Below are 15,659 nucleotides of genomic sequence, written 5' to 3' on the forward strand. Positions count from 1 at the left end.
TTCCACTGAAGCTTCATCCCCTCTCCTTCCCCCTCCCACCTTTCTCCCCAGTTGCATTCATCCTGCCTTGCTCCCTAGAGAGGGCATGGCACAGATGTGGCACTTGGGGACAGGGTTTAGTGGCAGACTTGGCTATGCTGGTTTAAGAGTTGGACTTGATTATCTTGGAGGTATTTTCCAAACTCAACAAGTCTGACTCTGTCCCTCCCTCATCGCATTTCCTGCTGCCTAACTAAACACGTCTATGATTCTAGCACTCCCTCATCCCGTTTCATGCCGCCTTTTTCATCCTCCTCTTCCCTGTCCCTCCCTTCTTCTCAGCCCTTCTCATCCTTCCTTCCTCCCCACCCCTTTTCCTCGCCATCGTTTCTCCTTCCCCGCCGCTCACCCCTGCCTATCCCTCTGCCCTCCCCCCGTTTCCCGGCCTTCCCCCGCTCTGTTCCCCTCTCCCACCTCCCCCTCCTCCCCTCCCCCCACCGGCGGCAGGGGGCGCTGCGGGGCCGCCCCGGCTGCGCTCGGCGGGGCGGGCGGTGCCTCCGTCCCTCCCTCCCTCCTTCCCTCCACCCTTCCCTCCCTCCCTCCCTCTATCCCTCCCTCCATCCCTCCCCGCTCCCCCCCGCCGCCCGCCCGCCCGGCCGGGGCTGCGCTGGCTCCGCTCCGCTCCCGCGGCAGCCGCACAGACGGCGCGGCGGCTCCGAGCCATGCGCGCTCCGCGGCGGGCGGGCAGCGCGCTCCGCGCACGGCAGCCGGGCCCTTCCTCCCCGCGGGACGGGACCGCTCGCGGACTAAAACTCTGTGGATACAATGAAGTGGCTCTGGGACTCTTGGTTTAGCAGGAAAAATTAAATAAACCAATGTAAGTGTCTCTTTTTATTTTTTTTTTCCCTGTTTGTTTGTTTGTTTGCTTGTTAATAAAACGATAATAAAAGGAAAAGAAAAAAAAAAACAAAACAACGAAAGGATGCCCGGTTCTGAGAGTGTCGCGGAGAAGGAATGAGTAGTGCCGGGATTTTCCCTTCCCTAAACTTTCCCTCGAGGCGGGAGGAGCGGCGGCACCGTCCCGTCCGAGCAGGGCGGCAGAGAGGGACCGGGGGCTGGAGGAGAGAGAAGTTGGAGCAGCAGAGCTTGCGTTGGGCTGTGGAAGCAGAGGATATAGAATTATATCGATATAGATATATATTGCTGTTAAAAGGTAATTCTGGCAGAGAATCGGTTTAGTTTCCATCTTGCTTCTGCACCCAGAAGTGCCGGAAAGAACAAACAACAGAGCAGAAAATACTCTGTAATTGTTCGGTTAATGTTATGTGGTGTCAGATGTGTTGGAGTGGAAATCTAGTGGCAGGTTTTGAAGGGAAGAAATGAGCTAGAATGGTTATTTCTGTGGTGGCAGGGAAAATGTATTGTTCTTCAGTATGACGGGAGTGTTACTGGTATTACTTGTTTTAAGAACTGACATATTTTAAGTGTGTTTCTTAATGGCACCAGGCACCTCAAAGCTGTTTGTAGAACACCTTTGCTTAAAAAATTTGGAGTTTTTACCGGCACAAATTAAAAACTTGACTTGGCTCATGTAAATAAAAGCAAACGGGGGAGAGCTCTGCTGCACTCCAGCAAGGTGATCATGATTTTATCGAGGCAGCCCTCAGGGGAACAGTGACATACTGGGAGCACCGTGAGAGAGAACGAAAGCTAAATTAAAGCAAAACTTATGCAACTGAAGTGTGGCTGCAATAGGAATAAATCAGACCTTCCAATTTTATTTTTCTTGGCGATTCGGGTGAGGAGCTGGAGATGAGCTTCTGGAAAGTGAAGAAACACATGAGCCAGGCACACCTATGGCAACAGGTGTCGTTTTGCCACGGAAGGGGTGAGCTGAGCTGTGTGAGTGCTTGAGCCAAGCTTTTCCAGTCACAGCTGGGGCAGTGGCTGCTCCTGCAGATGGCCCTTGGATCCGGAGTTGGTGGCCCCCGCTTCTGCCACTGCTGGGCTGGCGAGCGGCTCTTCCCAAAACACAGGGCGGATGGTGGAATAAACATGGTGATTCAAAGAGGATTTGTCAATACTAAAAATAAACAGGCCCGCAGATGTGTCCTAGAGGGTCATGTCCAGGCACAGCATTTTCGGGGCGAATGAGCCCATTTCGGCGATTTTCCGTCTGTGTGTCCTGTCCAAGGTGCTGAAGTTAATTTTGCTGCAATTTCCCAGGATTTCGGGGCTTGGCAGAAGTGGTCTTGGAGGCTTCCTGTCGTCTGAAACCAGCGAGGGGGTTCCCCCCCGGGTGGCATGAAGAAAAAGCAGGGATGTGTTTTCAGACACGTATATTTGATCCGTCCTTTTGGCGTGGGGAAGCAGGCCAGGTGGAGACGCAGATGGATCCAGCAGATCCTATAAGCTTGTGGTGGCAGAGAATTGTAAAGGTCAGAGCTGTGAGGCAGTGAGGAGTGAAACCCTCTTATTCTAATGGACCAAGAAAGTGGTGGTTTTGAAAGCGTCACTTCTGCTGGTTTGGCTGCATTGCCTTGATGGGACACCTGGTTCGGAAAAAGTTGAGGCGAGCCCAGAGTCAGGATGGGATGGGAATGATACACCCGGAATTGGAGTGATGTCCAGTAGTTTTGTTAATATTTTTTCAATTCTGGTGTAGCCTTTTCAAGTGGCAAATGTGGTTGACAGAGAGCTTCAGAAACAGAGGGTCCTTAAGAAAAAGGTCGTGTCTTTTGGGGGCAAATGTCTCAACATGTAAGCAATGGAAGTTGTGGTATTTTTAGATTAATGTGCCAAAAGGTCTCAGCCTTGAGTAGTGGAGTTTATGTAACTTTGGTATGGGGCAGATCACAGTATTGCCAGAAGTAATCACAGATTAATATTTTACTGAACTTGCTCATGATTGGAGTTGGATGTTGTAACGTGGTTTTTCTCAGTTCTTGCCGCTGACTCCGAATCATTCATAGTGCTGCTTTGCTCTCCTGTCTGAGGCTCTGAGGGTTTTACAAGCATGAAGGGTCAGCTTCTAAAGGCAGAGTTGTCACACAGAAGTGGTTTGTGCTGCAAGGAGCCCTGCAGGTTTAAAGCATGCCAGGGCTCTGTACAGTGTGGCAGGGAACGGATCCTGTTTCATGCCCTCAATCATTCGTCAGAGGTCACAAAGGTATTCAGTTGCATCATTGGGTATGTAGCCTAAATACCTTGACCATGAAGGGGGTATGTAGACCACGAGACTTTGTGGCTCTGAATGACAACTCATGGGTACAGACTTTAAAACTGCAGCAGAGTTGAGAGCATTTTATTCCTGGCTTGAACCAGAAAGTGGCCTCGGTTCTCGCTGTGATGGACTAACACCTGTGGCACCAGCTACCACCTCCCAGGACCTTTACAGGTTACAGGAAAATGTTGAGTAGTTGCTGTGTCCTTGATTTAAATGTGTTGTCAAAATTATGGTTAAAAATTTACGGATAGAAAATGTCATCTTGACTGGGAGATTTATGAAATATAGCTACTTTTAATTTCTTTAAATATCCTATTTATGATATTAGATAGGGATTGGTTTAACTTCTCATTACCTTTTTCTGTTTAGCGTCTTGAAGGAACCCTCTGTGTATATATATGAGTAAAGAACATTTCAGGTTGCATATTAAAATATGTTGGTGGTCATTTGGAAATCCTGGTCATGCTTTTCAAAAGGAACATGTTATCATCTGTTATCACCTTCAGAGTCTTAGTTTTTGGAAACTCAACTTGAAAAACATAGGAGGGACCTGTTGTTTTCAGAGGGTGGGTGCTCAGTTCTTCCTGAAGATTGCTACCTCGTAAGTTGTCTCTGATGGTGCTCAAGATTTACTCTGCAAAATTATAGATCTGATAGTTAAAAGGTGACAACAACTGATTTCTCAATTCTCTCAAATAAAACTTTGGTAACACAGAAGCAGCATCACTCTTAAATATCCACTTGACTTTTCTACTTTGTGTTTACACGTTGTCTTGAGATAGGGCCTTAATCACAGTGTAAAGCAATTTATAGTTGGAGTTCTGTCATTGCTTCTCCCTTTCACCATCTAACCTGGAAGAAAATGCATGAAGTCTGTTGGGTATATTTCTGTTTGCTTGTAGTGAATATCTCTTCCATGGTGTCGTGGATGATTGCAATCAGTTCAGATAAACATCTGTTTATTTCTCCTTTAAATGGAATCATTCTTATGAACAACTACCAAAAGGAAACCCGGGTTATATTTCTATTGATCTTGGTTTATTATTTACTTTGCAGACCAAACTGAGGAGCCCACTTTGACCTGGCTCTGTCTCTTTGGGTTTCTCTTGCAAAGTGACAGTTTCTAAATCAGGAAGGAAATCAGGTCACATTTCTGGCTCTACAGGATTTATCTCATTGCTCTTCTTTCAAAGTAATTAGAGTTACTAATAATGAGGAAAAGAAAACTTTTCCAGAACTGGAATGTCCCTAACTCCTCTCTCCTTCTGGCAGTTTTTGTGTCACTGAAGAGATCCAGGTAGTTCAGAAAGTTTGTTGTGGAGGATCCTTTTGCTCTGCTGTACACCCGGTGTCTTCCTTTCAGTGTAGCTTCAGGTGATCTGCTCACCTTTACAAATGTGTCTTCTTTTCCTTAGGTTAATTATGTTTCCTTATTTATTCCCCAGTAATTCTGAAACTGGTGTTATCAGCTCCAGGCTGTCCAGTTGCAGTCAGTGAGATCCCAGATTTCAGTTGAGGGGAAGAGAAAGGACACATTTATTAAAGTTATCCCCTGTCCCAGTCCCTCAGCTGGCTCAGGACAGAGCGATTTTGTTAAATTCATGCAGTACCAGCTGTCACTGTTTGTACCCCTCCTTTTCAGGTTTCTTATCAGTCCGAGTTCACAGAGGCAAATTCCCATGAAAGATTGCAAAAGAACCACAAAAATTCCTTCTCTTCTCACACTCCCACCTTTGAGGAGGTGTAGCTTGGAGGTCACCTTATGAATCATTAAAGTGCAAAATTTTCATTGGTGTCAAAAGATCCCTTATCTTTCATGGCAAAAACATGCCTCACTGCTCTTTGTATTGAACAAAGCCCTTGCTAATCACAGTACTGCATAGCAAGAATGGCCTGAGTTTTATTTTTATCATCATATTGCAAGAGCTTTCTGAATGTAGAGATTTGACACATCAAATAATACTGTTGTACCAAAAACATGCAGAAAAATTTGGAAATTCTATTAAGCTCCAAGTTTTCTCTTTGCCTTTTTAAAATTTAATTATAAAGTTAGAGGTTTTCTTTTATATTTTGGAAGAAATAAGTCCATACTTTACTGGATTATTTATTTAATATCTCATTTTGAATTGAGTTTTCCCAGTTTGCTAAACTTTCGCTTTTTACTGCAATGCTGAGAGCCCTATCAACAGCTTGTAGATTCTTTTTAAAGCTTGCTGGATTCCTAAGGTACTAAAACTGCTCTGCATTCAAGTTATTGTTTGAAAGATATCTGCAACTCGTGCTTTATTAATTTTAATCCAACTCTAGTATTGAGTATCTAAAAAGTTTTACTGATTTTATTTGCAAGTGTATAAAGTTAGGTGACTGAATGCAGACCACGGGCACAATTAAGGTGTGTTGGAAGAAATGAGTCATTCTCAATATTCGTGGCATTTGAAGGCTGATTGTGAACAGTAAGCCAGGTTTTAGGTTTTTCAAGGGGTCTTGGGAGGTGGGAGTTGTGCCTGAGTTTTTCTCCCTGTTGATTTTAAGTCTTTAGAGAAAACAAAAAAAAAATCTGTGTGGTACAAAGCTGTAGAAAAATTTGTCCATGAGCAAATTTTTATTAAGACCCATTAGCTGAAGATAGAGATTAACTTTTTAAGTTTAAGCCAAAATCCATTCTTAAAGACTGTATCTAAGATTTTTTTCCTTATCATAATGAAACGGTCACTTTCCGCTCCCAAAATGGACAGTTTTGTTAGAGGCTGAACACGCCACTGCTGCTCCCGGCTGGCTTGCAGCACGTTGGGTCTAACAAGCTTTGCTTCAGGTTTAAGAGAACCTTGGTCCTGGGAAACCAAAACAAGACAGCACAGAGGGATCACTTCTGGTTATTTCCAGTGAGCAAAAATTCCCCCCTGTAGGAGCCAGCTCAGTTTTTGTGCCCCACTGCCAGCCCGTTCTGCTCCTCCGAGGAGCGTCTCTGCTGCAAGGTCAGACACTGCCCCTGGGAAATGCCAGAAAACATGAACTTAAAAAAAAATGATGATAAAGAAAAAAAAAGCCCCCTCCCCATGGTGTTGAGGCTCATGAAGAGGAGCAACTCTGTCATGAAGTTTTTGTTTTAACCTGTGATGCAGCCACTAGAAGTGGACAAGAGGTTTAGGGAGAGCAGCGTTAGCGGGAGGCTTTCGGGGAGAGGAGAAAGGAGCATCATTAAAGTGTTACAGCCTGACCTGTAGACAGGCACTTGCTGTTGTCTGAGGCCTGACACGTTGGTAGCACGTTACATAATGCACAATTATAAAATCACACTAAAGCCTCTTTAAAATACCTGCCTGATTATAACAGGGTAATTATGCTGCGTTTAATAGCGCTGAGCGCTGCGGGGAAGGGACCCCCGTGCACCAAACTCGCTCCTGCGCCTGCCATCCCGCATGCAGCCGGCGGTGCCATCCCCGTGGAAGCCCTAAACCCTCCCAAAGCCCCTCGGGTGAGTGCCTGCTCCCCGTTTCGCTCTCGTGTTACAGGGGTTGTCCTTTCCTTCCGGACGGATTGCTGCCTGTCGCTGCTCCCCATATTAGTCCAGCCAGCGCGCCGTGACGCGGCCGCCCTCTCTCCCTCCCCGGGGCCGAGCACATCGCCTCCGGTGCGTCCCCAGCCCGGTCCCCAGCCTCCCGCACCGCGCTGGCACCGCAGCTCCCGTGCTGCCGGAGGGGCAGAGGCACTGCCAGACGTGTCTGCAGCGAGAGGCTCTGCAAAGCACTGCAAGTATCTTAACAATTTTTTTTTTTATTTATTTTTTCCCCACCCCGTATCTCTTTTCAGCAGTGTTCCACGTCGAGGGGTCTAATCTCGCTCGATGCGCGCGTGTAGCTCCCATTCAGCTGCTCCGTGGTGTGCTCTGGGCCCCTTGGGAAGTCACCCCTTCGGAGCTGCAGCCCGTGGCGAAGTTCCCCGGGTTTGCCGAGGTCCTCGCAGCTCTTCCCTTCCCTCCTGCGTCCATCAAACGGAGGGATGAGTCCTCTTCTCGGCTCTGCCGGCGTAAATCCAGATCGATTTGTTCGACTTCAGCAGAGCTAATCCAGATTTACACAGCCCTTTCCCCGAGGACTTCCCCCGTTTCTCGCTCTAGGTGGCCGTTAGTGGGCCAATGTCAAAATACATCTGATCTAGGAAGATTCCCTGTCTCCAGACATTAATTATTCCCTGGCAAAAGTTTCTGAGGAAGAGCGGTTGGATTTGAAAACAATATACAAATTCTGTTGCTAATTTTAGAAAGTAAGGGGGATTTTTTTCCCCTCCTGTTGAAACTAAATATAATTTGAAAGATAATGTACAAAGACTTAAATATAGCTTGCAATTATACATGGCATATGAATAGTTTCTCTTGGTTTTAACATGTTTGGTTTATTTTTCCATCTTTCTCAGCAGACAGCTGTTAGATAAAGGGAGAAAAGTAAATAGTTGTTATGAAACCATACGTCACAGCTAAAAGGAGTAATAAAAAAAGGAATTATCATATGAATAAGGGAAGATAAAGACAAAATAATTCCTTTCTGTGCTTTTTTCCCCTTGCCCCATCCTTCTATGACACTTCTGTAGTAGTACTTTAGCTAAAGAAGTACTTGAATACTTCTAGAACAAATTTTCTCTGGGTCCACCATGCTCCTGTTCCTGCTGGATTCAGGCAGTTTTGAATTGAGGCTCTGGATCCTTCACAGGAGGATCAAACTAGGGTAGAAACTTTCCTAGGAGAATCCCTGGGTTCTTGGGTTCCCTTCCCCTTGGTGGAAATTTTGCTTGAGTTATACTGAGTCTGCTTTTTTATGAAGTTGCTCAACTTGACAACTCCCAAAAGTTTTGTTGTGTCCGCATGGTGTCTGAGCAGGCACCTGCAAGGTGTACAGATATCCAGGCTTGAAGAACTTGCTTCCTCTGGTAGTTGTGAAACACAGCTCTGCTCCTCAAGTGCTGTTACATCTGGGAAAAATTGTTCTTTGGATTAAAAGTTTCTTGGGATTTTCCCTGTCCTGTGAAACCTGAGCAGTGCTGGGCTGGCGGGTCTTGCTCTGAGTGTTGTGTGCTCCATAGTCAGGACCCAGTAAAGCTTTTCAGCCGCTTCTTAGGATGGTCCAGAAAGAACCTGGAAACACTGCACTGGGTCACACATTGCCTTTTTCCACAAAGCTATGGAGAATGGCATAAAAGACCCTCAAAATAACAACAGTACTAAAAAACCACTCCAAAATGATGGTTGTAGACTCCTGGGAAAAGGCAAGTGGCTGTGTATGAGACTGTGATCCAAAAACATTGAAATATTCTGGGCTGTGGTTTTCTTTTATTAATTAGTCTAAGTGATGTTCAGAACCTGAAACCAAGGCTTTTAGACACATCTCTGGTGCCTAATTCTGCTCAGTGTCTCGTAACCGGGTGAATCAGGAGACTGTTTATTGAAGTCAGTGATGCAGTGTCGACGTAAAAGCGACAGAAGGGAGGTGGAGGATTTGTTTACAAGCAGAGAAGTCCCCTGGACAGTTTAACACTAACAGAGAAAATTACTGAATAGCTGCAAAGCGCAGAGCTTAAATGTAGCTGAAATAAGTCTTCTGGAGCATTTCCAAAACTATTTTAAGGGCCTGATCCAGAGCCTGATGAAGCCAAAGGTAAAACTCTTTTTGACTTCTTCAGATCCAACATTACACTTTGAAACATCATTCCCTCTCTGGAATTTTCTAAAGCTGTCTCCTAGGTGGTTTGTAATTAACTATTATGCCAGATGTAATGTCTTTTGTATCCCTTTAGTACTTGGATTTGTTAACTATAAGAAAGAAATAGTAGCATAATGCCTTTGTTGCGCAGGAAATTCTGATTTTCTATGTATTTAGTCATTAGTTGCACAAGCCGTTGAAACTCATCTTTTGTTGCTTGGTTCTTGCATTGGTTTACCAGTGTGTATCTGTCTTATTCTGTAGCTTTTGGACCCACTGGACAACTTGATTCAGAGGTTTAGGACTAAGGGATGTTTGGCTTTTGCAAGTGCTGTTAAAGGATTGAGACTAGAGAGACTCAAAGGAGCATCATATGTAAGAAAGTGACTGTGTGGTGACCCAGCCACATAGTACACATCAATGAATTCACTGGAGTTCCACAGGGGACAGCATTACTTCAGTAATGTGGGTTTACAGAATTTTTGTTGTGTTATTCCATATTATATTCTATTTTATGTTTAGTGTCCTGTTGTTAGGCCAGTGCCTGCTTCACCTCCACCATCCAGGTCTGTGAGATCGGGTAACGCCAGGTGTAGGCTGTAATTGTACAGTTTTAAATGGAGCTTGTAAACAAAGCCCTGGGGTCTCAGTGTATTTTGAAATAATCTGAAAAGGCTCAATCTTATGGATTCAGTGCTGGATCCAAGCCTGCTGAAGATCCCTGTTGACTTCGGGAGGTTGTGGATAGGTCTTCATGTCTGAGGGGGAGTGAGTGTCAGGAGTTGGGTACCAAGGGTGCCTCGAGCTGTGAGAGAGCCTGGTCCTGTTGAAAGACTGGGGGAGGTGACAGAGGGACAAATATGATGTCCCAGAGGACATGGCCCTTGTTCTTTAACCCTGCCCCATGACCCTGCAGCTGAGTCTCCCTCCCTGTGTGCAGGGGGGAATATTTGACTGTATTGGCACCACTGCCCACTTATGTGCATCAGATATGGATTAATAACTATACATAAAATATATGTTTTATTTATATATGCATATTTATACAAAAAACCCCCAAATCAGGAATGAAGCAAGGGTATTGAAAATGCAATTTCCAGCTCCATCAGTGGCGTACTCCCCATTTTGCTGGGAACTGGCCTGTCTGTGGTGGTGTCAGATGGGATATCTGTGCCCAGCTATTGCAAGAAGCTGGTGCAAACCAGGGTGAGAGGCAGCAGGGATCACACTGAGGATGCGTGCACCCATGCAGTGAGGCTGTGGCTCTCTCTCCCCCAGCCCTTGCCCCAGCCATCGCTGCAAAGGGTGTGAGGAAGGGAAAATGGAGGGTGTCCCTGACCCCGGTAATCTCCAGCTGCCACCGAGCCTCCCGGGAGGCACCCGTGGCCAGCACAGATTAACACAGCCCACAGCAGGGACTGGCCTGCGGCCAGCATGGCCCTGGGATCAAAGGAGCATGGAGGTGGCCGAGAGCCACCTTCGGGCCCCTCCTCCTCGCCTCACTCTGCAGCAGCTTTTGCCTTCCCTGATAAATCAAACCCACCCTCGGCCGCCGGCTGCGGATCAAAACGCTTCTTTCCCTATATCTTACATTGGGTGTTTGGGTCCAAGGTGTGTTTTCAGAGCTGACAGTTGGATAAAGTCTTCAGGATCTTGCTCGGGGAGGGACATGGATGTGTGCTGGCTGCCTTTCTTCATGATGAACAGAAACAGGGTGTTCTGACCCCAAAGGATAAGTGCTGGTGGTGTGAAGCTGGGAACCATCATGAGGATGTCACAGGCAGACCCAGTGCAGAGGCATGGAATGAGCTGTGCCCAGTTCTCTGCAGTGTCCTTGCTGGCCCAGCTGCCTCTAGGAGGAAAGGAGTAGGAGGGAGCTGCATGCAGCATTATTTTAGAGTTCAAAAGGTCACAAGGAGCCAGGGAACGCACAGAAATTGGCATCACAGCACTGAAAACGGTGTATTTGAGTGGCAAGCCAGTGCCTTGATTTGGTTTGCTGTGGGTGGTCTAGGTAAGAAGCTTTATTTCTGTTAGAGAGGTTATTTTTGAGGGCTGTTCTTTTGCCAGGATCAGGAGGAAGGTGCTTTAAGACATATTTTGAAGGGATTATCAGTGTTGTCCCCATCTGTTCCAGCAGTCCTTGTGCCCCAAAATGCAGAGGCAATTTCCTGCTGCATGGCTGAGCCCTTTCCGGGAGGTTCCTCAACCCATGCACTCCCTTTGGGCACCTTGATTTTCATCTTCTCATCCCTGGGCTGATAGCAGCTCTGTAAGGCAGGGACTGCTGCTGACCAGCGCTGCACAGCCACACAGCTGCCAACAACCAGCCCTGGGGCTGAGAGGTTTGTATTCCAAGGTGGGACTGGTGCCAGCTGCACTGTTTTAAAGGTGTGATGGTCCCCAAGGGTGGCCGAGGAGCAACCCTGCCTTAACTTCTGTGTCTGTTGTGTTATCCCTTCCCAATAATAACCCAACGTCCTGCTCAGGTGGGAAACAACCTGAGCAACAACCTGGAGAAACAGCCTTGCAAGGGAATTTTCTCCTCTCATTTCAGTGGTCCAAAGTCCCACCCTGAATGCAGAGCACGATCACTTCATGCTCATTTTAAGTTGTGGCAGCTGAACACACACGCTGGTTTGCAGAACCACATGGCCCAGGGCAGGACTCAAAAAGCAGCATCTCTCACATTTGGGTCTGTGGGATGTCAAATATGTTGAATATTTTCTTCCCAATGCCAGTCTGAAAGCTAGTTTTATAGTCACAGCTAGCATTGCAAATGTTTGAATAGTCCCCTGGTACATGATTTCTTCCAGGAGGTTCCTACAACTTTAGTGAATGTGAAAGTTGTGATTAGCATGGGAGATCATTGCTTATAGCAACTACACAATGTATTAGGCTACCCATCAATCTTGCTGTTAGAGCACTCCGCAGAATTCAATAAGCAATGTTATTCACACTGTTGTCTTTAGGAGCTTGAGAAACTTCCCAAAATGTTGTATGATCCAGGAAAAAGCTTTGCTGCAAAGCAAGTTTGCTTCATTGATTGCACTTCTTCACTTTGGTTACTGAATGGTAGGCTAAAAATAAATTAAAAAAAAAAAACAAAACCAAACCAGTATTGAGATCAATCTCTAATTGATTTTGACTTGTCATATCCAGTTAAAAGCAGAACCAATGCTTTCTGAAGTGTTACTGATGTTCTGGAGCTTTGTAAAGCTGCATATGAGAGAAAGCATCAATAGCAGAGTGTAAGATCTCTTAATTTGGGCTTCATACAGAGTTTTAGGCACTTAAATGTCAGACTAAAGTTCAAGTGTTCATCAAAGTCCTGCAAGGATCTCCAGTGTCAATGAAATTCCTATTAAAAACTGTCCTGTGAGGCTTTACTGCCAGCAAATGCTGGTTCCTTGAAACAAAAGTTGTGTGGACCGTTGAAGAAAAGGCCTTCAGAGGGTAAAGGGGTGGCTGAAGAGAGTTTCTGAGCAGGAAACAATGAGGGAGCTGCTGTGGGAGCTACCACAAGAGCCAAGCTCAGCTTCTTTGCTTCAGCAGTGGGTTGGCTGGGGACACCATCCTGGAGGGCAGGGACAGTCTGTGTGGCTCTGTCCCCACACCTCCAGTGGGGCTGGGGGCTCAGATTGCATCTCCAGAGCTAAAGGTGCTGGAAATCACTCTTTCCCAGAGACAGGAGGGCAGGCAGGGACCAGACCCCTCATGCTGTGCTCAGCATCACCCTGACAGCTCCCCATCCTGGTCCTCTCTCTACAGAAGCGCCTCCCGGCTCTCTCTGCTATGGCTGCCACTTTTCTGGATGTTTTTCCCTGGACTGCCAGCCTTGTGCCTTTGAGGGGGGGATGGAGGGAGGGGAGAGCCAAAACAGAGGACAGCCTATTTTTAGGCTGACTATCTCCCACTCCCTGGAAGGCCGGGTGCCAATTAGGTGGTGTGGTGGGGTGACGATCGCCTGTCTGTAACGCAGCCCGTTGGCAGAAAGGGAGCACAGATTTGAGACATCTTTCTGCACCAAGGCACCTTGAGCCTGTTAGATGTTTGCAGTAATGTTTATTTTCCACTCTTTCATCTGCTTATTTTTATCTGGGTAGCTTTTTCCTCCCTCCCATCGCATTTTGTAACAGAGCTCCCTGCACACCGTGTTGTGCGGTGTTTTGAAGTCCAAGTACATGGTTTTGGCTTGTGCCTTTCTGTTCATTTTGTAGTGGCATAAGAAAAAAAAAAGACTGGGAAATTTTGGCTCAGGCCCATAATTTAGAGATTTTAAAGCCATGAAATAAAACTGTGATCATCTACTCTGTCTCCAGAATAGCAGAGGGCTCCTCAAAATTAGTATGGTTTCAGCTACAGCATATACTGTCAAGACAAGAGGAATTGAGCAGGATGATTCAGTCTTTGGTAGGTTATCAGTCTTTGGTAAAGCATGGTTAAATGATTTCTTTAAAGTGTGCACATTATGCCTAATGAATATTACTTTTGTTCCAGTTCTTGACCACTGGATTTCTTCTATATTATTTTGACAGAGTGCAAAGTACTCTGTAATAAGGAGAGGAGTAGTAATGTTTTAGCTGTGTTTGTCTGAGGGTGCTGGTACCCTGATTAATTCATCCCTTTCCATTCTCTTTGGTGTGATTGAGCTCTTTGCAGCATTTGCTATGAGCCTGATTTCCAGCCCATAATTGTCTTCAATGATACTTCCCTAAACCTTTCTAATTTATCAGCACAACCCTTGTGCTTTGGACATCGGAACTGAAATGGGGTAATGTTCCCATCAGTTTCTATCACTGTCCCCTGAGCCCAGCTCTTCTGCTCTTTCCCCCAAAAAGCAGAGAGGTTTTTGGTCACTCAGATCTTTCTGTTTATCCACATAAAACACTGCCACAATTGTGGTTTTCTTCTGGTGCTTTACCACAGTGTCCCAGTACTTTGGAAAGCAACAGACATTCAGAGTACATCTTGGCTGAATCTGTAGGAACCCTTGGGTTCAATTATCATAACTTGTTGATGTAGAAAGTCTAGCTAAAGAAACCAGGGTATTTTGTACTCCTATTGTACAGCTTTATCACTGTTGAATGCAAAATGTCATTCTCAGCATATTATTGCTCTATTGCATGGATTTTTCCCAAGTGCAGAACAGAAATAGGTATTGAACATTTTTGCCCTTTCTGTGCTGTTGTGCCTGACGGTACTTAAAGGATACATTTTGTTCCTTATGTGTTTGAAAAGTTCCTTCTTGCCCTTAAAAAGGCCAGCAATTTCTCTAGCTGCAGTCTTGTCACTGATTCTTTCTGCTCTTAGACAAGCACCAGAGTTACATGTTACCATGTTATTCTTGACTTCGTTTCTTTGTTCTTTTTATTTTTTTTTTTAATAAAGCATTTTGCACTCTGGGGTGTGTGCAGCATTTTGGTTGTCATAGGATAGGAGGTAAAAACTTTTTTTGAGCTTGTTCAGTGTCCAGGGAAAGTGACTCCATAGGCTCTGCGCTACATGGCCAGCATGAGATTTGAAGGATGAAGCTGGAGAGAGCTGGGAAAGTAGGAACGGGAAAATTCCCCTACATCTCATTAAGGGTGAAATCCTTTCTCTGCAAAAAGCCTCAGCAAAATAGATCTGCTTCATATCACCAAAGCTTGAAGCACTCCTTTCATACAGGGACAGACTAAGGGGGGTTACAAGTTCCCAGATATTGATAAATGACAGTCTGGTATATGTTCCCACATCAGGTCACATGATGGCACATACCCTTTTTTTGCCCCATGAAATATGGTTGTGATATCATTCCACCTTCTTCTGTGTTTCTGCTGGCAGCCCACACATAGCTGGGGCTTAGAAAAATGACACCAGGGTCAAAACCAGAGTCATCATCCCACAGCCACTGTCCTTCTGCAGCTGAGCAGTGAGCTGCTCCTCTTTGACTTCATCCTTAGCTGGAGACTGCAACAAAACAGCACCACTGGGACAGTCTGTCCTCAGCACACTCAGGCTGGGCTGAAACACTCAGGACTTCGGGAGAAGTTCTCTGCCCTGTGGGAAAGCCCAGGCTGGGAGGTGAGCTGCAGCCCTGGATCAATGAGCTGAACACCAAGGTTTGTGAGGAGGAAGGATGACTTCCCAAATCCCAGCAGAAGCCATGCAAAGCAGTGAGGTTTTCTTTCATTTGCTGGAAGTATCAGAATTCAGTCTTTCAAACCTACTTATGCTGGGGTCCATTAGCAACACACACAAGTCCTGGCTTTGACTGAACATGAACTCTGGGCTGATGCATATTTATTTATTAATATTTTCTATTTCATGCTGCTGATTGTCCCAGATGCAGGGGAGAGAAATGACTTTCAAATGAGAAGATTTTTCTTAAGCCTAGAGCATAGCTGTACTTGGAATGCAAACTTTAATCAGTTTTTTGATGGAGAAATATGTAATAAAAGTGCAATCTCTGCTGGGTTCCCTTTCATCCCAGTATCAGCTGTAGGGTAGCGTCCCTTGGAAGAAACACAGATTGTGTGCAAAATAATTTAGGTTCTTTGTAACAATCTTGTTGCAGGGACCATCGACCTCTCTTACGTGCTTATTTATCTTATTTATCACAGCAGTAATAAATATTAATAATAGTGATAAACATGGCATGGTGGGAAAGCTGTGCTTCACTGACTTTTTTGGGGAACTTGAGTATTTATAGTTCAGAGATTTTCTAACTCTTACTCTTGGATTCAAGTGTCTGCTTCTTCAGTTCAGCAGCAGTCAGG

At 45.6% G+C, this 15,659-nt stretch overlaps 1 protein-coding gene across 5 annotated transcripts in view; it reads left to right on the forward strand.

Moving 5' to 3' along the window:
• Nucleotides 1-678: 678 nt before the first annotated feature.
• LOC125333446 (sodium channel protein type 5 subunit alpha-like) overlaps nt 679-15,659 on the forward strand; it is a 216,089-nt gene continuing 201,108 nt past the window's right edge. For all 5 annotated transcript variants that reach the window (XM_048319415.1, XM_048319370.1, XM_048319497.1 and 2 more), the window contains exon 1: nt 679-856. The gene's annotated coding sequence lies outside the window, so the exon portion shown is untranslated. The remainder of the gene's footprint in view (nt 857-15,659) is intronic.

The sequence above is a fragment of the Corvus hawaiiensis genome, chromosome 1, assembly GCF_020740725.1.
Source record: "Corvus hawaiiensis isolate bCorHaw1 chromosome 1, bCorHaw1.pri.cur, whole genome shotgun sequence".
NCBI lineage: Eukaryota > Metazoa > Chordata > Aves > Passeriformes > Corvidae > Corvus > Corvus hawaiiensis.